The sequence below is a fragment of the Fistularia commersonii genome, chromosome 4 (assembly GCF_037954325.1).
Source record: "Fistularia commersonii isolate RoL2024-O1a breed Wild chromosome 4, RoL_Fcom_v1.0, whole genome shotgun sequence".
Taxonomy (NCBI): Eukaryota; Metazoa; Chordata; class Actinopteri; order Syngnathiformes; family Fistulariidae; genus Fistularia; species Fistularia commersonii.
The window spans coordinates 21,996,079-22,019,051 of record NC_141287.1 but is presented as its reverse complement, the minus strand read 5'-3'; the positions used below and the strand labels follow the sequence as shown (position 1 = coordinate 22,019,051).

General features: G+C 49.9%; 1 protein-coding gene across 15 annotated transcripts in view; it reads left to right on the top strand.

The window, feature by feature from the left end:
* Positions 1 to 6,028: 6,028 nt before the first annotated feature.
* Positions 6,029 to 22,973, top strand: part of map2 (microtubule-associated protein 2) — an 82,799-nt gene continuing 65,854 nt past the window's right edge. For 12 of the 15 annotated variants that reach the window (XM_086146009.1, XM_086146006.1, XM_086146004.1 and 9 more), the window contains exon 1: positions 6,039 to 6,187. The gene's annotated coding sequence lies outside the window, so the exon portion shown is untranslated. Of the gene's footprint in view, positions 6,188 to 15,985; positions 16,122 to 22,973 lie in introns of those variants that run through there. The other 3 variants (XM_086146007.1, XM_086146008.1, XM_086145996.1) reach the window with 3 other exon arrangements.

Genomic DNA, 22,973 nt, shown 5'->3' with positions numbered 1-22,973 from the left:
TAAAAAATCATAACGCATCTCTGGTATTGTTCGGGGGCCGGAGTTTGGGGACCCCTGCAGTAGAGCGTCACCTCCCATAGTTATCGGCAGACGGAAATCCACGAAGAAGGACAAGTTCCCTGCTCCCCAAGGAGGGGGTGGAGGAGCACTAAGTATCCTTCCTAACCCAATAGACCAACAACCGTGGGACAAGGAAAAAGCAAAACCAAAAACATAAATGGCAAACCCACGAGCTACAAACCATCGGCAGATGGTACAAAAAATGCGGATAAATCAGAGGGAGTCACGATTTTGCCCGTGCCTCTTAAGAATTTGTGGACGGAACTGTGCCGACCAACTTTAAATCGTGCGATCGACAAAGTCTGAGAAATGAAGGCGAACGGATCAGGCCGGTCCCACTCCGGGGATCGTTCACAGATCATCACCTGAATCCGTTGAAAAGGATCACAAACAAAAATGACACATACATGAGGGAATGCGAAAGGCCACGGAGGAAATTTGCAAGACGATATGAGCAGAGTAAGGGTTCTTTACTCGCCCGAGCAAAGAGGAAGGACTCGGCGAGGAGACGGACCAGGAGATGAGTGCGGCGGGCAGCAGAGGGCAGCCAAGGCCAGAGAAACGCCATGCAGAGGATGAGGTGGATGAGTCAGAGCAGCAAAGCTGCAAAGCTGCAAAGCAGACAGGAGAGCAGGTCGATGCCAGAGGAGCAAACGGAGTCGCGTGCCGTCGTACGATCTGATGTCCGCCGGCGCAAAGGAGCGTCCGACGAACCGCCGGCCGAAGGAGCCGCTCATCAGCGGTGCAGCTGGCGGGGAGGAAGGTCCTGGAAGCTCCCGCTTTGACCTTCGCCCTCCCCGCCGCCACCCTTTCCAGAGGTTCAGAGAGCTTTCCTCACCATCTTATGGAGCCCGTTGACCTCGGCGGTCCCGGCGCCGCCGCGCCAGCACGCTTTACCTGAGAGGAGAGCGCCGGCTAGCATAGACTGGTGGAAGGTCTTGAGGAGCTGCAGATGCCAAACCATCTCAGTCTCCTCAGGAAGAACATCCTGCTCTGGCCCTTCCTGTAAAGGGAGTCAGGTTTGTGTGAACAGTCCAGTTTGTTGTTGACGTGGACCCCAGGGTAGTTGTAGGAGTCCACTATCTCCACCTCTTCTCCCCGGATGGTGACCGGTACCTGCACCTCACTATGGCCACCTCCCCGCCCCCTATTGTCCACTGTAAATTCGGTCTAGCAAAAAAAAAAGGGTAATCACTCTGCCAGCATTGGTGCCAGACGTGCCATCAATCCACACTGCAATTCCAGCATCAGCAACACGTTTCCCAGTCACAGATCTCTGCTCGGCCTTCTTCTCCGAGCCAGGCCACCCAGACGCGCAAGCAAGATTCGCATTTAAGAATCAAAAATACTCACGGACTAGACGTCCACGAGGCTACGTTGACAGGCCTGCGGCTGCCGGCACGGTGACTGTCTGACTCTGAACCACCAGAGGGAGCCACACTCATGCAATATGTTTCCTGCAGCAGTGGATTCTACACCGTCAACCGCTCTTTTACGCCACCTAGCAGACGTGGGACTTAAGGCTCGTTTTAGGAAGCTACGATGGCGTCGGCCAGAAGCGAAGTGTTTGGGATTCGTCCCGGCTTGTAACAGCTATTGCGTCATCTCCAAACCCAAAGCAGCTCATGACCATTTGCCACAACCAACTCACCCGTTCCAGATGTTACAGAAGGCCTTCACTCACACGCCGGCACAAGGAAGAGCAAAGTGTTTACCGGTAACTGTGAGCCAATTGAGTAGATGGCTAGAAGCTTATCCTTGCACAAGGGAAGATGCTAAAGCCTTCTGCAAAATGATGTGCAAGGAATTCATTCCCGGAATACCAGCCAGTATCAATAGTGACAGGGGGCCGGCATTCGTATCACAAGAAACTCGTCTGACGTGTCGAGCCATGTGCATCCAACGGGACCTACATATCCCATACATTACATTACATTACATTTATCCAAAGCCACTTACAATAGAGGACATAAGGACTGCAAATACACTTGCAAATACAAGATGCACAGGAAATATACAGAACAGTAAGCTGGGGTTAGTGAGGGTTTTTTTTTTTTTTTTTTTTGACAAAGACATACACAAACGTACACACACACACACACACACTGCATAGCCTAACTTGCTGCCAACCTGATCTGGGTCATCAGCGCAGTAAAAAGTCCTGAAAGAGAAGAGTTTTTACCTGTTTCTTGAAGGTTGAGAAAGATGATGCTAGTCTTGTTGCTTCCGGAACTTTTTTCCACCACTGAGGTAGTAGAACTGAGAACAGTTTTGCCTGAGATCACTTAGAGCGAGCAAAAGGTACTGCTGGTAGGTTTGTATCAGAGGAACGCAGCTCTCTGCTGGGAACATAAGGTCTTATCACTTCGGTCAGATATGCTGGACCTGTTCCTGAGGTGGTTTTGAAGGCCAGGGCCTTGTGCTTGATCCTGGCAGCTACTGGTAGCCGGTGCAACTGGATGAACAAACTAAACCATACCAACCTACATATCCCATACCAAACTACATTTCCCATACCAACCCCAAAGTTCCACGGGAGTGGAAAGAATGAATAGAGCCATGAAATCTAGACTCACCAAAGCTAAGGTGAGCAGTGGACAAAAACGGACTGAGTTGTTACCATCAGTGCTTGCGGAAATACGAATGACTCCCTCTTCCAATAACCTATTGTGGCCGTTCGAGATAATCATGGGAAAACCATTCCCGAAGCTGTGGTCAAGGTCAGTGGGTGCTCCATGACTGACAGGATGGAAATCGCCTGCTAAAACCAACAAGCAAGATGCCGAAGGAACACCACAACCATCAGGACCCGGAAGACAAAACCGTCGACCGGCACGATGCCAGAACCGAATTCCAAACTATGACTGCTTCCAAACTGCAACGTGGGCAGCGGTTAGTGCTCGTGCTTCACTGCTAGAAGGTCCCAGGTTTGATTCCTGGGCCTGACGGGGCTTTTCTGTGTGGAGTTTGCATGTTCTCCCCGTGTCTGCGTAGGTTTCCTCTGGGCACTCCGGCTTCCCCTACCACTAAAAACATGAACAATAAGTCAGGATGAATGACAGTGTGTTTGTGAGCGCAACTGTGGGACAACGGTTGCAAATTAGCCCACGGTTACAATCCGGAGTCCAATCCAGTGTGTTCATTAACATGCACTGTCCAAACCAAATAAATACATTTCCTTTCCTTATTGAATGCGGTGGCAAGTGTTTGTGCTGTCGGGCGACAAACGCTGTACATTAATAACTAATAACACAGCAGAAAACGAAAGCTTTACAGACGACACGCATAAACTGCACAGTTTGCCAAAGGAATTAGGTAGCAATGCGGGAAACGTGCGGTTAGAGAACTGGCTCGGTGGACTTTTCAGCCATCGGGGGGCGACAATTGTACAATAGGCCTCGACTATCGGTGGTATTACATTGGCATTCGTTGTAATAGGATGTTGTGTGATCCCCACAGGACGGACATTGATAACAACAGTGAACAAATCTGCAGGGTTAGCTATGCTCAATATGCAAGGTGACGCCCCGACCCCACCCGGCGTGGCTCCCCGCACAGAAAACACTCGGCGAGCTGATGGCCTTCGCTCTCCGCGGTGAGGGTCGCAGGGTGTTCCTTGGCGCCGGCAGGTTGCGCCTTCATCCTCACTCATTTCCATTCGACAGGTAGTTGGTCTTTCCCTGCTCACCCCCGAGGGAGTTCTCTATCTCCCGATACTTGTTCCACTCTCTCTGCTTCCCCTGGAGGTCCCGCCACGGCTTGGGAGCGAGTAAGCTAAGATGCTCTTGAAGGTGGAGAGGTCGCAGCCCCCAAATAAAAGCGTGGAAGGCCAGCTTATCCTGTCCAATGGCATCCAAAGTAAGGTATCCTTGGCGGGCATAAGTCCAGAGAACTTCTGGACAAGCCCCAAAATTCTCAGCTCTTCTCCTCTGACGGGTGGAGAGCTGGTTCCTGGTGTCCCCGGAGAAGAGACGGCAACCGAACCGTTGGTGCGGGGCCTTTTCTATGGCCTGGACACTAAACCGTTCCTGTGGATGGAGGTCAGTCAGGATTTGGCGGGGCTTACCTTCCAGGGTAACCTGGGTTGCCCCGGTGTCTCCAGGGACCAGTTGATGAAGGGGGCGGCGTGGGGCAGGAGGTCAAGCAATCGTCTTTGGAACCGAAGGCTCCCGGTTGGAAGGCGGCTCCTCCGAGTGTCCAAGTGTTGTTGAGCAACACGCCGAACCCCTGACTGCTCCCCTGGCAGCTCATGCTTCATCCATGATGGCTTCATTGCAGGGAACCAATTTCCCCACGAGGCATTAATAAAAGGACGAATTATTATTATTACTATTATGACCTGTGCCATCATCTACACCTGAGTGAGGTGCAGATGGTGGTTCCTCCCCGGGGTCAAACTCTGCTGGGAGGTAACTTGTGCTGATGGCGCTGATGACATTTTCCCAGTCGTGGCCACGTCTGCCGCCGGTGACAGTGAGGAGACGTTACGGGAAAACTTACCGTGCTCAACATCCGCTCTGTGGGGCCTGTTCCTGCCGTCCTCCGGGAAAGGGTCGCCGCTCCCGTTGTCCTCCAGGAAAGTGTTTCCGTGACCGCAATCCTCAACGAAAGGGTCGCTGCTCCCGGCACCGCCGCCGCTCATCTGGTCACCGCCGCCACCGATCCTCTCCAATCCTTGCCTTGCTGTTGTCGATCTTGTGGTCGCCGTCGCCAGTCCTTGCCAATCTTTGCCTCGCCGTCGCTACCGATCTTCTGGCCGCCACCGCCGATCCTCTCCGGTCCTCGCCTTGCCGTCGTCAATCTTCTCTTTGCTGCCGTCGACAATCCCGGCGTCGCCGCTGCCACAGATTTTGGAGTCGTCGCCTACGTCGATCCTCTAGTTGCCGCTGCGGCCGAATATCTTCGCACCGTGGACGCTCCACCTCACCGCTGCTCGTGAACTTCTGAGCCTGGATGCTACGGCTCCGGCAGGTCTCACTCCAGCCCTGGCAGAAGATCTCAACCTCCGTGCCTCCAAACATGGGATCGCTTTGGTTCTCAGTTCTGACACATAGTTGGCAGATTTAGGTTTTTGCAAAGTAGCAATGGGAGCGAAGGGTCGGTGCCATCAAGACGGTGCTCTTTGTAAAGATATCTATATCTACCAAACAGGGGAACCCAGGGAGGTCTTTCTCTGCGCTGACACTTTGACCGAGGGTTACAACAACTAACGGCGCAGGTGTGTGTGTCAAACATCGAGCACAACATGGTCCAACTATTCGACGTTGGAGTTTTCTAACACAGAACCGCCAGACGCTCCCGGCGGTCATCGGAACTAGCTCGGGATTCTGGGATTCCGGGTCCGTCAGGCCAGACTCCCCCTGAGCGCTACGGTGTTTCTGAACCGGTCCAAAGATAAATGCGGAGGATCGGGACGGAAACGGCAGTCGGCATAAAAATGATGTCAAAACGTAACACGCGAATGGAACCTAGGACTTGGGGACGGGATCGGCCGAGGCCCGGGTCATCCGCCGCCGGCGGAGATTATCTGATTATCTACAGGCTACTGGTTGGTCAAGGAGGGAGAGGAGGATTGCGTGTTGAGAAGCAGAGAGAAGAGAAAAGGCCGCGGAAGGCTTGGACAGCTAAACGCCCTCGGCTGGGAAACACTAAAATACGTGCTCGGCATAAATCCTTCTCTGGAGTCGATCTGAAGGTCGGTCAAAATGACGAAAAAAACGGTACGGTAACGTTTTCTCATCTAAAGCGTGCTGAAATAAAACATCAATATTAGCGTTTCAACGTGAAAAGGACCATCGAGTCCTTTTCTGTTTCTGAGGAAAACAGCAGGATGGATTATTATCTTGGATTCAAGCAAATCAAACTGGTTATCAAGGTAACCGTGTCAATCATCAGGCTAAACTCATCTCAGTGTTTGCTGCCACGGTGAACACACACACACACACACACACACACAGAGAGAGAGAGAGAGAGAGAGAGAGAGAGAGAGAGAGAGAGAGAGACCGTAATACCGGGAGTGCGGTGCGTGTGTGTGCGGGGCGTGCCTGATGCGGTCGTTACGGTAAGTGCGGGCTGCGGCGCCGGGTGTCAGAGCGGGAGCCGCGCTGGAAGCCGCCGCAGCGAGCAGGTAAACACCGCACTTTCTTTACCGTGCGTGAACGAGCGGCGCGGCTGCCGACGCGTCTGAGGGGACAGAAGGGAAGCGGGCGGCGGGACGGAGGCTTTCGGCGGCGGCGGAGCGGAAACGGCGAGCCGCCCCGCGGCGGAACCGGGTCCGGTTCTTGGGACTCGGTACGGGTGTCTGTTTCTCTCTCCCGTCAGTCGCGACGCCCTGGACCGATGCGGAGCCGCGGAGCAACAGATAGGCCCGCGCACGGAGATCGGAGGGACTTATCGATCGATCGATCGATCGATCTGATCGATTCGTCTGATATCGGGTCGATGACGCAGTGACGATGGTGTTTTGTTGGTCGGTGTTGTTTCTCTGCGGCGGCTCGGAGGGCTGATCTCCGCAGAGCCACATCCAGCCCCCTGCGGGCACTGCGGGAACAGGTCTCTGCGGCGGCGGCGGCGGCGTGTCTCCCGGTAAGGCTCGCCGTCCGCGGTGTCAAGAAGAGAACAAAAGCCGGTCGGATGTCACGGAGACGCTGAGTCATCTCGGAACCTCGGACGGTCGTCGGACGCGTGAAGCCCCGCGGACGTCACGACACGTCTGACCCGCCGCGAGGCTTCCCGCCGCGGCCCGCCAGAAAGCCTTTCCACCGGTTCCACATTTCTCTCCATCTGGAGCCGCGCTCGTTTTCACCGAAGGGGTTCCTGCCGCGCGCGGAGGCTTGTGTTGCATCTCCTTTGCATACAGGAGCCGCCACGGGTCTGATGTTCCTGCTGGAGTTTGGAAGGTGGGGAGCTCAGTCTCGGTGAGGACGGCGGGTCCGTGTTCTGGAGGGCCGGGACGCTTCGACGGCTCCCGTCGTTCCGGGAAGCCGAACGCGTCGAATCCGTGCTCATCCGATGGCAACGACACATCAGGGCGCCAATTATTGGAACGCGACGGCAAGGAAATGGCGGGCAAATTGCCTCCGGATGAGGTCGCGGTCCGGCGTGACGTCAGGAAAGGTGACCGTATCCCTTTGTCCCTTGACTCAAAGGGAAGTTGCGCCGGTGAGCCGGCGGTAGAGATGTCAAGGCCGCGATGGCGTCTTCGACGTCGTTTGAGGAGGTCGGCGTGAGAGACGGCCGTCGAGTCAAAGACGGAAAAGCGGGAGCTGATGTCGTGCGGTGGATGAGTATAAAATGTGTCTAATGGGCCGCCGTTTGACCGCCGGCGGAAGGACGCTTCTCACATTCGCCGAGGAATAACCTCTAAAACGTGGAGGTGCACTGACTCGGAATGTCACGAACCGGCGCTGAGGATCGGGGACGACGGAAGGCCTTCGACTTGGACCGACTGGCTTTTAACGAAGCAAAGCGGGGCAGGTTTCCAACGGTCCTCGGCGTCGGCGCCCGCGGAGCCGCCCGAGTTGTGACGCGCCGCGATCACACCGACAAAGCCGTCGCTTTTAATTCTAACAATGTGGGCTGAAATGGAGCAGATTAAGCCTCTAAATAATGAACAACATTGTGTTCCCTAAAAATGATGAAGCGCTGCAGAGAGGAAGTGGATGGAATCTTGCAGGTGTGAAAGTGTAGCGGCGTCCGATGGGTCAAAGTGGCAGAGTCACTTCCTCCGTGTCGCTCCGATGCCAAGTTAGATCTGAGAGCCGCCTAAAGCCGCTCTCGGCTTCGGCGCAGGCGAGATGACGATGCTACGATCCCACGGCGGGAACGGGAGGCGACCCCGAATTTCGAACGGTTCGTTCGGCGACAAATTCACAGCTTACTGTGCGAAGCAGGCGGAAGTTCTAGCAAAGGTAGGCTCCTCACTTCTACTGGCCGATAAAACCTTTTCTTTTTTCTTCTTCTCCTTCCTATTTGAGATAGCGCTGATCACTCCCTTTTAGAATCAGTGCTGCTTTTGGGGTTGCGGAGATGTGAGAGTACATGTAGATATAAACCTTGGTACGTTCCAACAGGAGTTGCATGGATTAGCACTCCTTCTCTAAATGATTTCGTCCAGCTTCCAGCGAAGGTCAGGGGAATAACCTCTTGGAATCCGATGGAAAAAGGCAGGGTTGCTTCTGGGGGCACGTTTAGAATCTGGCCAGACGCCCCCAAAATCAAACCCATGAATCAGAGGACGGAGGTGCCGACGTACTTTTGGCAAAAGGCAAGCGTCGGGTGAAATGAAAATCGCAATTCAAGCCGCCGAACGTTCATGTTTTTGTCATGAGACGATCAAAGGGCCTCCGTAAAATGTGACATTGAGTTGAGGCTCCGTCTCCTTGATGGGAAACACTCACGGCGATACACAAACAAAAAGCAAACAAGAAAATCAACCTCTTCCATTCGAATATTCTTCAGGACTATCGCCAACACGGTGACGCTCCTTCGCTCGTCCGTCAGTTGAACGAATTCGCTTCGGACCGGTTCTCGTACCGTTTCCTCGCTTGATCGTCGCCAAGATACCGTGACGTGGAAGGTGGATCTGGATCGGTGTGGCTCCTGGCGCGGTGCGGTGGTCCTGATCCCAGGAGGACTTTCACCCTCTTGTGAAATCTCCGGCACAAGCACGGCGGTCAGATGTCGGCGCGTTGATGAAATGAATGGATGTATGTCTGTGGTTCTGAGACGGCTCCTCGGTTGAGTTACACTTCTGACTTCCCACGACTGGTACTTTGGATCTTCGGTGACTGAATTGCACTTTTTTAAGTCGCTTTGGATAAAAGCGTCTGCTAAATGATTGGAATGTAAAGTGATGTAATGTAGCGGCGCGTCAACCGGTGCATTCGGAGTGGCAACGATCAAATTAGCGCTTGCTTTCAGCATGCAGCTTGAAGTAGGACTTTTTGTGAATGTTTTAAAGAAATGCGAAGTTTTTCCAAATCTTCCTCTCCACCTTTGGTCTTTTCCCTTCAGGGTCTCCACAGCCGATCCACCTTCTCCATCTCACCCTCTTCTCTGGATCCTCCTCTCTCACACCAACTACCTTCACATCCTCTCTCACTACATCCACCCATCTTCTAAGTATTTGTAAATACCGCGGCTGATTTGTCACTGATGATTGACCCTCGTTTCTGTACAAATATGGGAGGTGAATTTCTGCAATGAGTGATGTGAGTGGAGTAAGAGTTTTTCTTGTCGTTCTGCAAGCGTAGCCAGAGCAGAGCCGTATGCACGTTGTCTTATTGTCTTACATGTTGGCTCATTGACACTAATTACAGGTTTGAACTTCAACACAAATCGTCGCGCTTTGGTGAAATCGTGTCTGTAAAATATGACGGTGTCATTGTTTATAGCAGACGCAAGAAAACCAAGAGTTACAGAAACTCACAACTCTACGTAAAAATAGCGGAGTCACTAAACTCGTTTTCAGGCCACAGCAGCGTGTGTGTGTGTGTGTGCGTGTGTGTGTGTGTGTGTGTGTGTGTGGTTCCCAGTCAATACAGAGGGTCTTGGTGGTCCCAGTGAGGAGCCACCTGGCTGACGGACTGACACTCCAAACGAGTTGCAACAGATCCAAACCCAGTATCTAGCCAGCCACCCTGTGTTATATAACGCTTGGTACGGGCTGCTAAATATATAGAGGTAAAAATAAAAGCCTTTTCAGGAAGAGCAGATGTCCAATAGGTGAACAAAGATCACTCGGTACGCTGATGACTGCCGATCAGCAAGAAGCCGGGAAGAACTTTGGCCTTTCAATATTAATAAAATAATTGTCCAACGATATCAGGTGCGCTCTGACTGGCCGGACCGTCAGAAACGTGCAAAAGGTTTGCAAGTCACTTCAGTCGGACAAGATCAACTGTGAGGAGCTTCTTTAAAAGCCGTCTCCTTTTGTAAAATTGGCCACATTTGACTTTAACCCTCAGGATGTTAACCAGCAACACATTGAGGGTCGCCTTATAATTTCCCCAACGCCCAAGAAACTGATATTTTATGGGAAACTGCAGAAAAAACTTCCATTGGCGAGATCGACATCCATCCCATCAAGGCGCTCGCTTTCATAAGCATTCTCAGTCAAAGCAGAAACTGTTTTCCTTTGGTTCAGAGCTGGTGTAGCAGACATTTGGAGAGCAACGCTGCAGACTGAGCACAAAGACTCGGGTTGTTGGGAATCAGTGGGAAGCTCGCCGGCACCTCCGATGAGGTAACTGGGTCAAACTGTGGATTTGTTCCCCGACCCCGTCCGTTTGGCCGCTCCGCCGCGGCTCGCCCAAGTCGTGATCACGTTCAAAAGTGACCGTCGTGGAGTCACAGATGTTCTGCGGGCGCGGGAGACGTGAGGGTAAAGGGGTTCAACCACCTCCCGACTGACCTCAGCTTGACGGAAAAACCCCGTGATCCCGAGTCCTAGAAAGAGACTTGATGTGCTGCACGCATAGGAAGTGACCCTCTCTTCTGTCTCCGGCGCCATTAAGGGTCGCAGGTCATTCGTATGTTTAGAAGGCGTCGCCGTTTGATTTGGACAGTGGAGGAATTCACCGTGCATCGTAAAGAGAAAGACGTCCAAAAAGAAAAGACAGGAACCAACATTAGATTTAAGAACGTCAACTTGGGCTCGCGTGTCGCTTTTGCATCGAGCGAGTGTCGTTTTCACCGTCGTGACTGTTGTTTCAGTCGACTGGAGCTCCGGCAGTTCTTTTCCTGGCGCTCACGTGAATAACCAGAAGCAAATTCAAATTCAAATTTTGGAGGAGTTCTGCAACTTTGTGTTTCTCAGATGAGCGGCGCTGAACATGAGCTTGCGGATTTGATTCCCGGTTGGCGGGGGAATTGGAATAGGATGGAGAGGTTCCTCTGTGGTGAGAGCAGACAACAGGCAGAGGAACATCTAGAGAGGTGGAGGTATGCTCTGGAAAGAAGAGGAATGAAAGTTAGTTGCAGCAAGACAGAATATATGTGTGTGAATGAGAGGAACTCGGGTGGAACGGTGAGGCTACAGGGAGTGGAGATCGAGAAGCTGGAGGATCTCAGGTACTTGGGGTCAACAGTCCAGAGCGTAGGAGAGTGTGGAAAAGAGGTGAAGAGACGGTTCAAGCAGGTTGGAATGGATGGAGAAAAGTGTCAGGGGTACCAAGAGATAGAAGACTTTCAGCCAGAATGAAAGGAAAGGTGTACAAGACAGTGGTGAGACCAGCGATGATGTTTGGACTAGAAACTGTTCCAATGACCAAAAGACAGCAGGCAGAACTAGAGGTTGCAGAGATGAAGATGTTGAGGTTCTCTTTGGGAGTGACCAGGATGGAGAGGATCAGGAACGAGTCCATCAGAGGAACAGCACATGTTAGATGTTTTGGAGAGAAGGTCGGAGAAGCCAGACGGAGATGGTTGGGTCATGGACAGAGGAGGGAGAGAGAATATATTGGTAGACAGATGCTGGAATTGGAGGTCTGGAGGAAGACCAAAGAGAAGATTTATGGACGTAGTGAGAGAAGATATGAAGGTAGTTGATGTGAGAGAGGAGGATCCAGAGAATAGGGTGAGATGGAGAAAGTGGACTCGCTGTGGCGACACCTGAAGGGAAAAGCCGAAAGAAGAAGAAGAAGAAGGTTCCTCCAAACTTGATGTTCGTTCTCACTGAAGCTACGCTGAGCTTTAGTAAATAGTCTCTTGAAAGTACAATGAACTTAAAACTCAAGTGTAGACAAAGCGTCATCGCTAATATTTGACATTTTTGGCCGATGAGCAACGGTTATTAGGTTTTGAAGGGGTGTGAAGATGTCGGAGGGCGCGACGTCGGGTCAATCAGATGTGTTTAAGTTCACGCTGACGGATCATCATGGTCAGCGCATCCTGATGAACCTTTTGGAAACACAGAGGTTGTGTTTGCGTAGATCATGTGAGAGTTGAGTGACGCCTCCCTGCAGTCCACCGCTCCATTTTGCGATCGTCGTCGGTCAAAGCGAAACTGAGGACGAACTTCACCCAGAGCCATTCTGAGATTTGGAAAAGACCAACCAAAGTAAGGCTGGTCCCGGTCCTTTCAGTGCCGCCTAAAAGCCGGCGGTTTCAGGAAAGTCAGTGGGGTACTGTAGCGTCTGGATCCGACTAGATATGACGCGCCGTCATTCTAAGCGCCAATTAGTGGCCTTTTTTCGTCCTTTCTCGACTCCACGCCCTCAAACATAACAAGCGCAGCCCCCCGGGTCCGTCGACTTCATTTCCTGAAAGACGTTACATCACGCCAGCAAAACGTTTAGCGTGAAATAAGTTTGGGCTTTATCATTAACATGGGAGGCATCGCTGCAAAGTGTTTTTTTGCGGAATTTGCCAAATGGGAATGAAATGGCGGATAATTAATCTCCTGACGAACAACTGGAGACATAATGGAGTCACTGTGGGAGCGCGATAAAGTACTTGCAGCTTCTGGCGTAAAAAAAGGTAGCATCAAAAATGGAGCAGCAGGGGTGAAGCCATCCAATCATCTGATGATTTGTGTCGATAGACGATGCAAAACTCATGCTTTGATGTCTTCGTGACAGAGTTTCGACGTATTTCCTAAAATGCGTTTGAAATTCAAATTCTTGATTCCACTTTTTTAATCGGAGGTCCGTGAGTCAATAACCCACGCGGGAAAAACTGGAAAAACCACCTTATCGGTTTCTGTCCGTCACTGCTGTGCATCTCGCTGAGTCTTCCTCGTCCGTCGGCAGACGCTAAAACATCAAATATCTCTTTGCTTTGCTTTTAATTGCAGTATTTGGGACAAAAGGACAAACCATGACACGGTTTGGATCTGACAGATTTGGGACTAAGTGACGACTTCAGTTGCCGTGTAACTTTGCGTTTCCTGTTATTTGCTTTTAACGCTCATGCGTATCTTCTGAAACGTCTCGACCGAGGCGTTCGCAGATGAAAATATCCAGATTGTAATCCCGCCGGTCCAATAAAACAAAGTCTCGCTTTGTAAGAAATAGAAGAGGAATCAAGCGAGCCGCTCCGGAGCTTGTTTTCAAGTAATCGTTCAAGTAAAAACTGTTTTTGCATGGTTTTGTCCTCTTCGCTATCGGCGTCAAGAAGCAACACGAGACAGGCGAGGAGACGACGGCGGCGGCGGCGGCGGCGGCAGTAACATGTGTCTGCTTCAGATGTTGGTGGAGTCCTTCAGGATATCAGGCAACTTTCAGCCACGTCTGCCTGTCATTCAGTGACAAACATCAATCGCGGTCGTTTCCATCTTTTTGTCACTGTATATCACGTCACACAGCACATATCCAGGGAAGCTCTTTTACCGGCTAAACGACAGAAATGCATTTTGACTAGAAGGTCATCAGCTCAGGCAGACCCAGGGAACCCTCGCGGGCCGAACCCGGTAGCAAGAGTTGCTCGGCCGACAAAATCATCGGAGTTTTTCTCTTAATTCTTCAGATGAGAATCGGCGCGTCGTCCCGATCGGATTGTATCGAGTGTCGAGCAGCCGAGAAGTTCTACTGGCCCTCGCTGGTATGTGAAGGATTCACGGGACGATAAAAGGGAACGGTCAAGCTGTGCAGGGTGATTACTGGCGCCGCACCTTCATGAGGTCACCCGTCACACAGTGTTTGTCAGATCCTGCTCTGCGGGACGGTGCTTCTGTTTTCTCCTTGCGTTCACCACGTCATAGATAATCTATTTCTTTTGAAATCTCCGAGCAATGACCCAATGTTCACTGGCCCACGTGCGTGAGATTCTCTGTTTCGTGGTTCCCATGGATTCTCCTATCAGGTTTGACGGTTTATAGCCGATGCCTGTATTTTGGTGTGCAGTCCATGAGCGCGTTTCACCCGTTGGAAAGCTCCTCTTTGGTCTTTGGTGAGCCGAGATGCGCGGACACATTGTCGGTGAATGTTTTGCCTGTGAAGCGTCTGTGCAGACCGAGAGGTAAATCTCAGTTTCAGGGAGGAAAGCTATGGTTTCTCTGCACCCGGAGATGGAGAAGATCGCACACATTGTGAATAGAATCAAGGAATTAACAAATGATTTATAGGAATCAAACAACTCTACTTTTAGAGTCTTCTTGACTGATTGAAAAAAAGGTCTTCAAATGAAACCATTAGTTGACTCAAATCATATGAAGAGACTAATCCCTTGGTTGAACTGATCCATGAAACAGGACATGCCACCTCCACTTGAAAATAGCAGATACAACCTCCATTTCGAGGGACTAAATCTCCCTGGCGACATCATTTTCTTGACAAGACTGATCCTATCAAGGAAGGGGATGAAAACTCATAGATTTGAATTTTCTCTCCTGAAGATTTTCTGAATTTTTTGTTCCTTTTGGATGGAAACCCAACAACTTTGTATATGGTACACAAGCACACGACTGGGTGACGAGAGAGGAACTCTGGTATTGCATGAGGAAATCTGGAGTGGCAGAGAAGTATGTTAGATTGGTGCAGGACATGTATGCTCGCTGTGAGACACTGGTACGGTGTGCTGTAGGCGTAACAGAGAAGTTCAAGGTGGAGGTGGGACTCCATCAAGGATCAGCTCTGAGACCCTTCTCGTTCGCAATGGTGATGGACAGGCTGACAGATGAGGTTAGACAGGAATCTCCATGGACCATGATGTTTGCGGATGACATTGTGATCTGTAGTGAGAGCAGACAACAGGTAGAGGAACATCTAGAGAGGTGGAGGTATGCTCTGGAAAGGAGAGGAATGAAAGTTAGTCGCTGCAAGACAGAATATATGTGTGTGAATGAGAGGAACCCGGGTGGAACGGTGAGGCTACAGGGAGTGGAGATCAAGAAGCTGGAGGATTTTTGGTACTTGGGGTCAACAGTCCAGAGCGTAGGAGAGTGTGGAAAAGAGGTGAAGAGATGGGTTCAAGCAGGTTGGAATGGGTGGAGAAAAGTGTCAGGGGTACCAAGAGATAGAAGACTTTCAGCCAGAATAAAAGGAAAGGTGTACAAGTCAGTGGTGAGACCAGCGATGATGTTTGGACTAGAAACTGTTCCAGTGACCAAAAGACAGCAGGCAGAACTAGAGGTTGCAGAGATGAAGACGTTGAGGTTCTCTTTGGGAGTGACCAGGATGGAGAGGATCAGGAATGAGTCTATCAGATGAACAGCACATGTTAGATGTTTTGGAGAGAAGGTCAGAGAAGCCAGACGGAGATGGTTGGGTCATGGACAGAGGAGGGAGAGAGAATATATTGGTTGGAGCTGCCAGGCAAGAGGTCTGGAGGAAGACCAAAGAGAAGATTTATGGACGTAGTGAGAGAAGATATGAAGGTAGTTGATGTGAGAGAGGAGGATCCAGAGAATAGGGTCAGATGGAGAAAGTGGATTCTCTGTGGAGACCCTGAAAGGAAAAGCCAAAGGGAGAAGAAGAAGAAGCAGAAGACATTGTGCTATACAGACAAACAGACTCTCCATCTTGTGATTAAGACTTGCGGATGTGCAGCTTCTGGGAATCCATGAGAACGTTTTGTCAATCAAGGTATCATAATCCAGCAGTCACGTAGAACTCAGGTAACTAACATGCGCCTGGCAAGGTTTCCACCGGAGTCAACCTGGCACGGCTCAGCTTTAGCTTCATTGGCTGCACGTCATCGTCTCGTAAGCGGTTTTATCAAGTGCGGCGGCGCGTCAGCCCGCGGCCGCACGCCGCCACGCAACCGCTAGAAAACCTTTCAGCGTGTTGGGGTTCGTCCCTTCCTAACGAGAACAAACAGTTCAACACAGCGAACGTGAAATTGAAGGGCAGTGCGGCTCCCGGTCGTGACTCACTGCCGTCGCAGCCTCGGAACAATTACGTCCTCCATCACGTCGGTGCAGCATTTTAATATTCCTGCTCTCGTCTGCTATCTGGCTCCGCTAATGGCTTTTCTTGATGGACTTCAGAGGTTGATGTGCCGCCGGTGAAGGCGTGAGGCACCGACCGGAGCACCGGGGGATCCTGATCCGTCGGGTGTTTTCTGAACAAAAAGCAAAAGACGCACCTGAATTAAAAGTTGATGTCATCACATCAAAAGAGGTATTTAAACAAACAGATTCAACACGACACAAGTTCAGATAATGTTTGTTTTCTCAAAAAGTGCGGATTTGAGGTCATTTCTGTTTCTGTAAGTCGCTTTTTTTTTTTTTTTTCCTTATTTCCTGTGATTTTTACTGGGATTGTTGGAAAGAAAAATGCAGAGATAATTTGGAAAATGAACGAAAAAAAAAGAGATTGCGATCAAACCTTTAGCTGTTTTATTAGAAACCAGGCAATCTGTATCAGAAAGTTGAATGTTTGTCCGCTCCAGACGAGCCCAGCGTACGATGTAAATGGTAGTTATTCAGTAGCACCTAGATTTTAAAATACGACGTGCGAGTGCCGCGGGTATCTTTTAAAGGGTTGGAAATGTCTAGGGTTCTATTGTAAGTGGCTTTGGATAAAAGCGTCTGCCAAATGCAATGTAAAGTAAAGTAAAATGTTGTAGCTTTTCAAGCTAAACATCAGTGTGTTGGCGCGTCCATGAACGCCGCGCTGGATCCGCGTGGCGAGGATTCCTGGCCCGGCGGCGCCGAGCATGCCGGGCCTTCCTGTCCGCCGCCATGTTCTGGAAAGTACCACCAGACGCTTTGCGGAGCGTGTTTGATCTGCGGTTGTGAACCTGGTGAAGGTCTGTGGGAATTCAGAGCTTAAAAGCTTGCAAACTAGACATGAGAAGAGAACATGAAATATTCCCCCAGCCTTTTGAAGCACCGCATTTCATCTTTTCAGCGCCGGTCTTCGGGGAAGGAAGCGGTCCTTTCTGCGTTGCGTAATAAACGCCAGCACCCACTTGCGTGCACGCGGAACAAAAGACCTAAAAACACGTAACATATGTTCACATCCGAGCCTCCGAAGGATGAGCCAACGGCTTTTACACCTGCGAGCTTATTAACCCGGTGACCTTCCGTGTCGAGCGAGAAAGAAGTCTGATTTTTATTGAAAGGAGATCCTCCTCCGCAGCGCCGTCGCCTTCCACTTGCATCATAGCGCACGTCACATCGCCGACGCCGTCAGGGATTGTCAGCGATTACATGACATTACATCCCAGTCATTGAGCAGACGCTTTTATCCAAAGAGACTTACAAAAATTGCAATTCAATAACCGAAAATCCAAAGTACCAGTAGTCGTTATTCAGAAGTCACCACTCTGCCAAATCTTCTTCTTCTTCTTTCGGCTTTTCCCGTCAGGGGTCGCCACAGCGAGTCAACTTTCTCACCACTCTGCCAAATAACCATCTCAAAACCCTATACATACATAAATATACTGCTCAAAAAAATCAAGGGAACACTTGAACAACACAATGTAACTCCAAGTCAATCCCACTTGTGTGAAATCATAGTGTCCACTCAGGAAGCAACACAGATTCATTTGGACTTGTTTTAAGGACATTACATCAAAGTTGGATCAGCCTGGAGTTTGTTTTTACACTTTAATTTGGAGTGTGATTCCTAATCCAGACCTCCATGGGTTGATACAATTGATTTCCATGGATCGTTTTGGTGTGATTTTGTTGTCAGCACATTCAACTGTGTAAAGAGCAAAGTATTTCATAAGAATATCTCATTCATTTAGATCTAGGATGTGTTTTTTAAGTGTTCCCTTTATTTTTTGGAGCAGTGTATATTCATTTCTTCTGTTTTTTTTTTTGGGTGGGGGTCTAAGTGTGATTAGCGTGGTAGTTCTTGGTGAAGAGGTACGTTTTCAGCTCACGGCGGAAGATGGGCAGTGACCTCGCTGTTCTGACCTTTTACGGGAGTTTTTTCCACCACCGAGGAGCCGAGACCGAGAAGAGCCGAGACCGGTTGGATCGGCGGATCGGAGGGGACGGGTAGGGACGTTGCTTTACCATATCCTGGAGATCTCGGACTCCTCGGGTCTTGGACTTGATGTGGCGGCAACCGGGAGCCGGTGAAGGGTCAGAAGAAGGGGAGTGTGAGGGAGAATTTGGGACGGTGGAACACCAGGCGGGCTGACGCTTTCTGAAGAAGCTCCAGAGGCCTGATGGTCACCGGCAAGGAGGGAGGTGCAGTCGTCTGGACCAGAGATGACTCGAGCCTGGATGAGTATCTGCGCCTTGTACTCCGTGAGGAATCTGTGAACCTTCCTGATGTTGAGAAGGAGGAAGTTGCAGGAACGTGCGACCGCTGCGACGTTCGCTGAGAACGACAGTTGGTCGTCCAGGACCACACCGGGGTTTCTCGCCGTGGCGGTCGTCCTTACCGCGGTGTTGTCGATGGCGAAGGCCAGACAGCCTTTCCTCGGAGGAGGAGCGGCTCAGTCTTGTCTAGGTAGAGCTTCAGGTGGTTGGTCGCCATCCAATCCGAGATGTGATGTTTCCACCCGTGTGTCGGACGGGGGGAAGGACAGGATCAGCCGCGTGTCGTCATCGAATCCCAGCGAAGTGTTTGTGCGTGAGCTTCTTTCTCCTGCAACCTGAAGGCCGGCTCTTCGGCGGGAGGGGCGGCAGCTGCCCTCTCTTAGGATTTAATCTTTGGCCATCTGCTCTTGCCAAACCCTATTTTGATCAACCCCCTCTCACGCGGCGTGCGACACCTCGCAGGGCTGCAGCCGAGCGGCGCCGTCGGTCGCGGCGCTCGTTACGTAAGTGGCAAAAACATTGGATGATTCCGGAAGAGCCCGTTTCTTCATTGTTCTGAAGTGACGTCTTTATACCAGCGGGTAAAAGTAACTTCTAAAATACGGCAGTTTCATTGATGTATTAAAAAAGCAAAACAACATTTCAAGATATATGACCTATATCTGCTTGTCAGTCACCGTTTTAAGTCTCCCTTTTAAATAAAAAATATGTTATTATTTCATTATTATTTAACTTTCACACGGACCGTTGATGAGAAGCTTGAATGATGAGCAACTACATTTCATTCATCTGCTCTTCTTCTGCTCTGCAATAAGGATGGGGCTTTGGCTTCAAAGGTTTTATTTGCTTAAATCACCGGCTAAAATATAACCGGATGAAATGATTTTGGTGCCAGGAGGAGCACAGCCACTTACAGTAATGAATCTCTATTTCAGAAAAAAAAACTCAATTTTGCAATGTTCAATTACCTTCATAATATATTAGTCTTAATGCTATTAAAGTCTGTCTCATCGCCAGCTCAGCCATTTTTAACCAGATTTGCACGCTAAACGTGACTCATGTTTTCTATGTAATCACAGTTACTACTTCATAGACACCCAGTGGAGAAACTACTTTTCTATTTTTGTATTCGTATATTTTGTGACTTTATGGCTCTTGCAGCCTGTTTTTGTTTGTAAAAGGGAATCAAAATCTCTAATTTAATGACAGCAATGTACCAGAACCCGAGGCCGGATGGACGTGTATATTTATTTAGTTTTAGCGATGGCAGGACTCAGTCTCACAAGGATGTCATCCGATTATTGTCGCTATTTTTCAACAAAAACATTGCATATTGTCGTAATGCGCACCCACGCACATATATGTATATACGTGTGTGTGTGTCTTGTGTATCGAGGGGGAAATTAACGTAGGCAGTTTTGTTCTTAACGCATTGCGGTTCTAGCCGTTACAGCGGCGGGCACACACTCCGAGGAGCCGGATCAACTTATTCCGTTATTCGCATCCAAGTGACATTTTACACCTCCGTCCAAGATAACGGCAATCTGGCGAGCTGCATCTGGAAAGCGTCTCGAGTCACGCGTTATCAGAATTCCAATAAATATCAGTTTTTAAAAAGGGGCGCGCTGATTTCGAGGCCTTCCTCTTACATGAGTGGCGGACGGGGGTCGAGGTTGGAAGGTCCCGGCGGGAGGCTCAGAGGGCCAAAGAGGACAGGAAGTTGTTTGGCGTGCCAGAGGAGGAGGCAGGTGATTGGCTGAGCTGACCCCTGAAGGAAAAGCAGACTTTCAGCGACGCTCGCAGCCGTACAAAGCTGTTTTTCAGGGTGAGGATGGCGACGGTGAGCCGGGTGGTTCTTCTGGTTGAACGTCCAGGTATTTTAGCTTCTGAGCCGCTGTCCTTCCTGACCCGGCTTGCACTTGTGATATGGAAATGCAAAGCTCGGTAACTGGCGTTTATATTTTGTGTCATTTGTTATTTCGTGGACAGCACGGACACTTCTAGGTGCGCGGATGAATTTTGGATTGTATGCATAATGTTTCCGTTTTTGCATTCCAGAATGGAGAAAGTCACAGATTTCACAGTCAGGATTGAACAGCAACTATTTCCACGGATAAATTCAATGAAGAAGGTTCATTACATTTTTTTAAACTAAACGGCAAAAAATGTATCTTAGAATGTGATTACATGTAAATGAGGCACTTGCAGGGAAAAGACGAAAAAGGCTTAATTGCGACTTCTTTTTTTCTCTAATCACGGTCTTTTCTATCTTCCGTCTTTCTGCCCGCGTGCCTTTGAGCAAAAACACACACTGAAAATCCCGGAGGGCGAAAGTAAAATCCCGGCCAAGAAGCACAAACAGTACAGCGGTTATTAGGTTAGCCGGATTAGCCGATAGTTTATATACTATTACCAGACGCTGCTAACTTTCCCAACAAAAGGAATTACAGGATTATAAAAACCAAGGTGGGGATTAATTTGCAGGCAGATCACACACACACACACACACACACACACACACACACACACACACACACACACACACGCCCACACAAAATGGGCTACTGCAGGAAGGCTTTGTCTTTCGGGTAGCTTCTTGGTAGTTGGGAGAAGCTGAAATGAGGCTAGAAGAAAAATGTAAATGCTCCTGTGAGATTTATTTTCATTTTGAAGCCCCCCCCCCCTCTGCCCCCCCCCCCCCCTGCCCCCCCGCCTCTTCCTGACTGATTAGAATTGATCTGTCCAAGTCACACATATGAATTAGCAAAGAGAACAACATACGTCTCGCCTGACATGAGGTTTTGCTGCCGGTAGCCTGGTAGATCCCTTTGGCCGGACCAGGAGGAAAACCTGACGTTGGCCAACATTTCAAAGGCTGTTTTTATGATATATTATATGACCTATTTTTTGTCCGTGCTAATTTAGGTAGCGAAGGGAAAGCAATGAGTCCGTCCGATCCTCCCTTCTGCGTCGTGTGTTTACATGGCTAGAAACTACTGGAGTCACTCGCTTGCTTCTGTTGAATCCACCTTTTTTCCCCTCTGTTGATTCGGGCAAATAAATGGGATGGAAAATTACAAGCGGGGTCAAGATGTTCCGCGACCTCAGCCGTTAGATGCTGTTTGTGCTAATTGGGTTGTACGTCATGATGGCGTGTGAAGGCGCTGCGCCGCTAGCCGGGGGAGGGGACGCCGCGCCGACAGATGCTAATGGTTTATTGTACCTCTGGGTTCCACGGATGCGCTTTATCCTGCCGCCGCCTTCTCAAGGAAGCCGTCTCACGAATCCCTTCCGACGGTCACCGGGACCGCTTGGCACGCCCGTCCTCGAAATGTTTCAGGAAAAGCCGTAAAGCTGTCAAAATGTCAAGATGGATGTGACGTCACGTCCTTCCATTTCGCCCTTTATCTTGTGAACGTTTGTCTCGGGTGTATTTTTTTGGGTGTCTCGCGGCACAAATGGCATTAAAAATAACGTCTGGGATTGTTTGTTGAAAACAGGAAATGGCTCGGTTCAGAACGAACATATAACGCAGATGATTACAGTTGGACCTGGTTTCCTGTCGAAGACCTCATCTAAGTCCTACTCAGGACTGGATTTGGTCGGCACGGCAATCAAGATGTGATTGCCGTGCCAGCGCAGCGGGTTCACCTTCAAGATGCGGCCGCTCAGGTTCAGATGTCTTTCTCATCGCTTCGCTCGCTCTCGTAGATCCAAAGCCCTTCCTTTAAACTCAACACTCGCCTCTCCATTTCATTTCCTTGAAATCCAGCATAAAACTTACACAATGCCTTCAGTTAAAAAGAGTTATGCTGGGTTTCTAGAAGAAAACATTCAGCCAAAAACGAGGCTCTTTCTTGTACATTCACAAATACTGTATGTCCTTTAGCTGGAAGGCAAAGGAACTCTGTCGGGGTGAGCTCGCTAAGTCTGTCGGCTCGAATAAACGCGATGATTATATTTGCCATAAATGAGTCGGTTGGTTCTTGCTTCTTCCGAGCAGTTTGGTATTACATTATGTTTTTGCCAGTCCTATCATTTTGCCTGATTTCCATCGCATCGCTCATCCTTAGAAACGAGTAAACGTTTAAATTAAGGGGGTGGAAAGATCATTATGAGTGTTTAATAAAAAACAATACAACATTTGCAGCCCAGTCGGTCCGTCTGGCCTTCCTCCGTTCCCTTTCATTGCCCCCACGCTTTCTGCACTTCTTAAATATCCTGCTGTCACGAGTCGCGGTCGCGTGACGTATCCGTGTTTCTTCCAGTAACTGCGGCGTCGTTGCTTCATTGTTCCCATGTCTTCGCTCGGGCGCCCAGAGAATCCTCGCCGCTCCGCACTTGTTATCGGCAGCCGTTGAAAAATGATTAAAAAAAAAAAAAAAAAAAAAGTCTCCCTCTGTTATGAAACGTTGCTTAGGCTGAATCAGCTAATGTGGTTATCAGTTGCCATGGAGACTACCGGAGTTGGGTGTTGCTGTGGAAACAGGCTGCTCATCACCACCTACGGCAAACCCCCAGCGGTCCCCCGAGCCTCGCCGCGGCTCACGGACACGCTCCGAAACGCACAAACGCTCCGAAACGCACAAACGCGCCAATAAAAACCAGGAGGACGGCTTTTTTTTTGTCAGGTGTCAGTTATGAATTGTCTCAGGCTTTATTATTTTGTACAGTTTTATTTAAACTGCACAGATGGACAGAAATACCCGACGCTCACGTAACAGCCCGGGGGAGGATGATTCATCGGTCA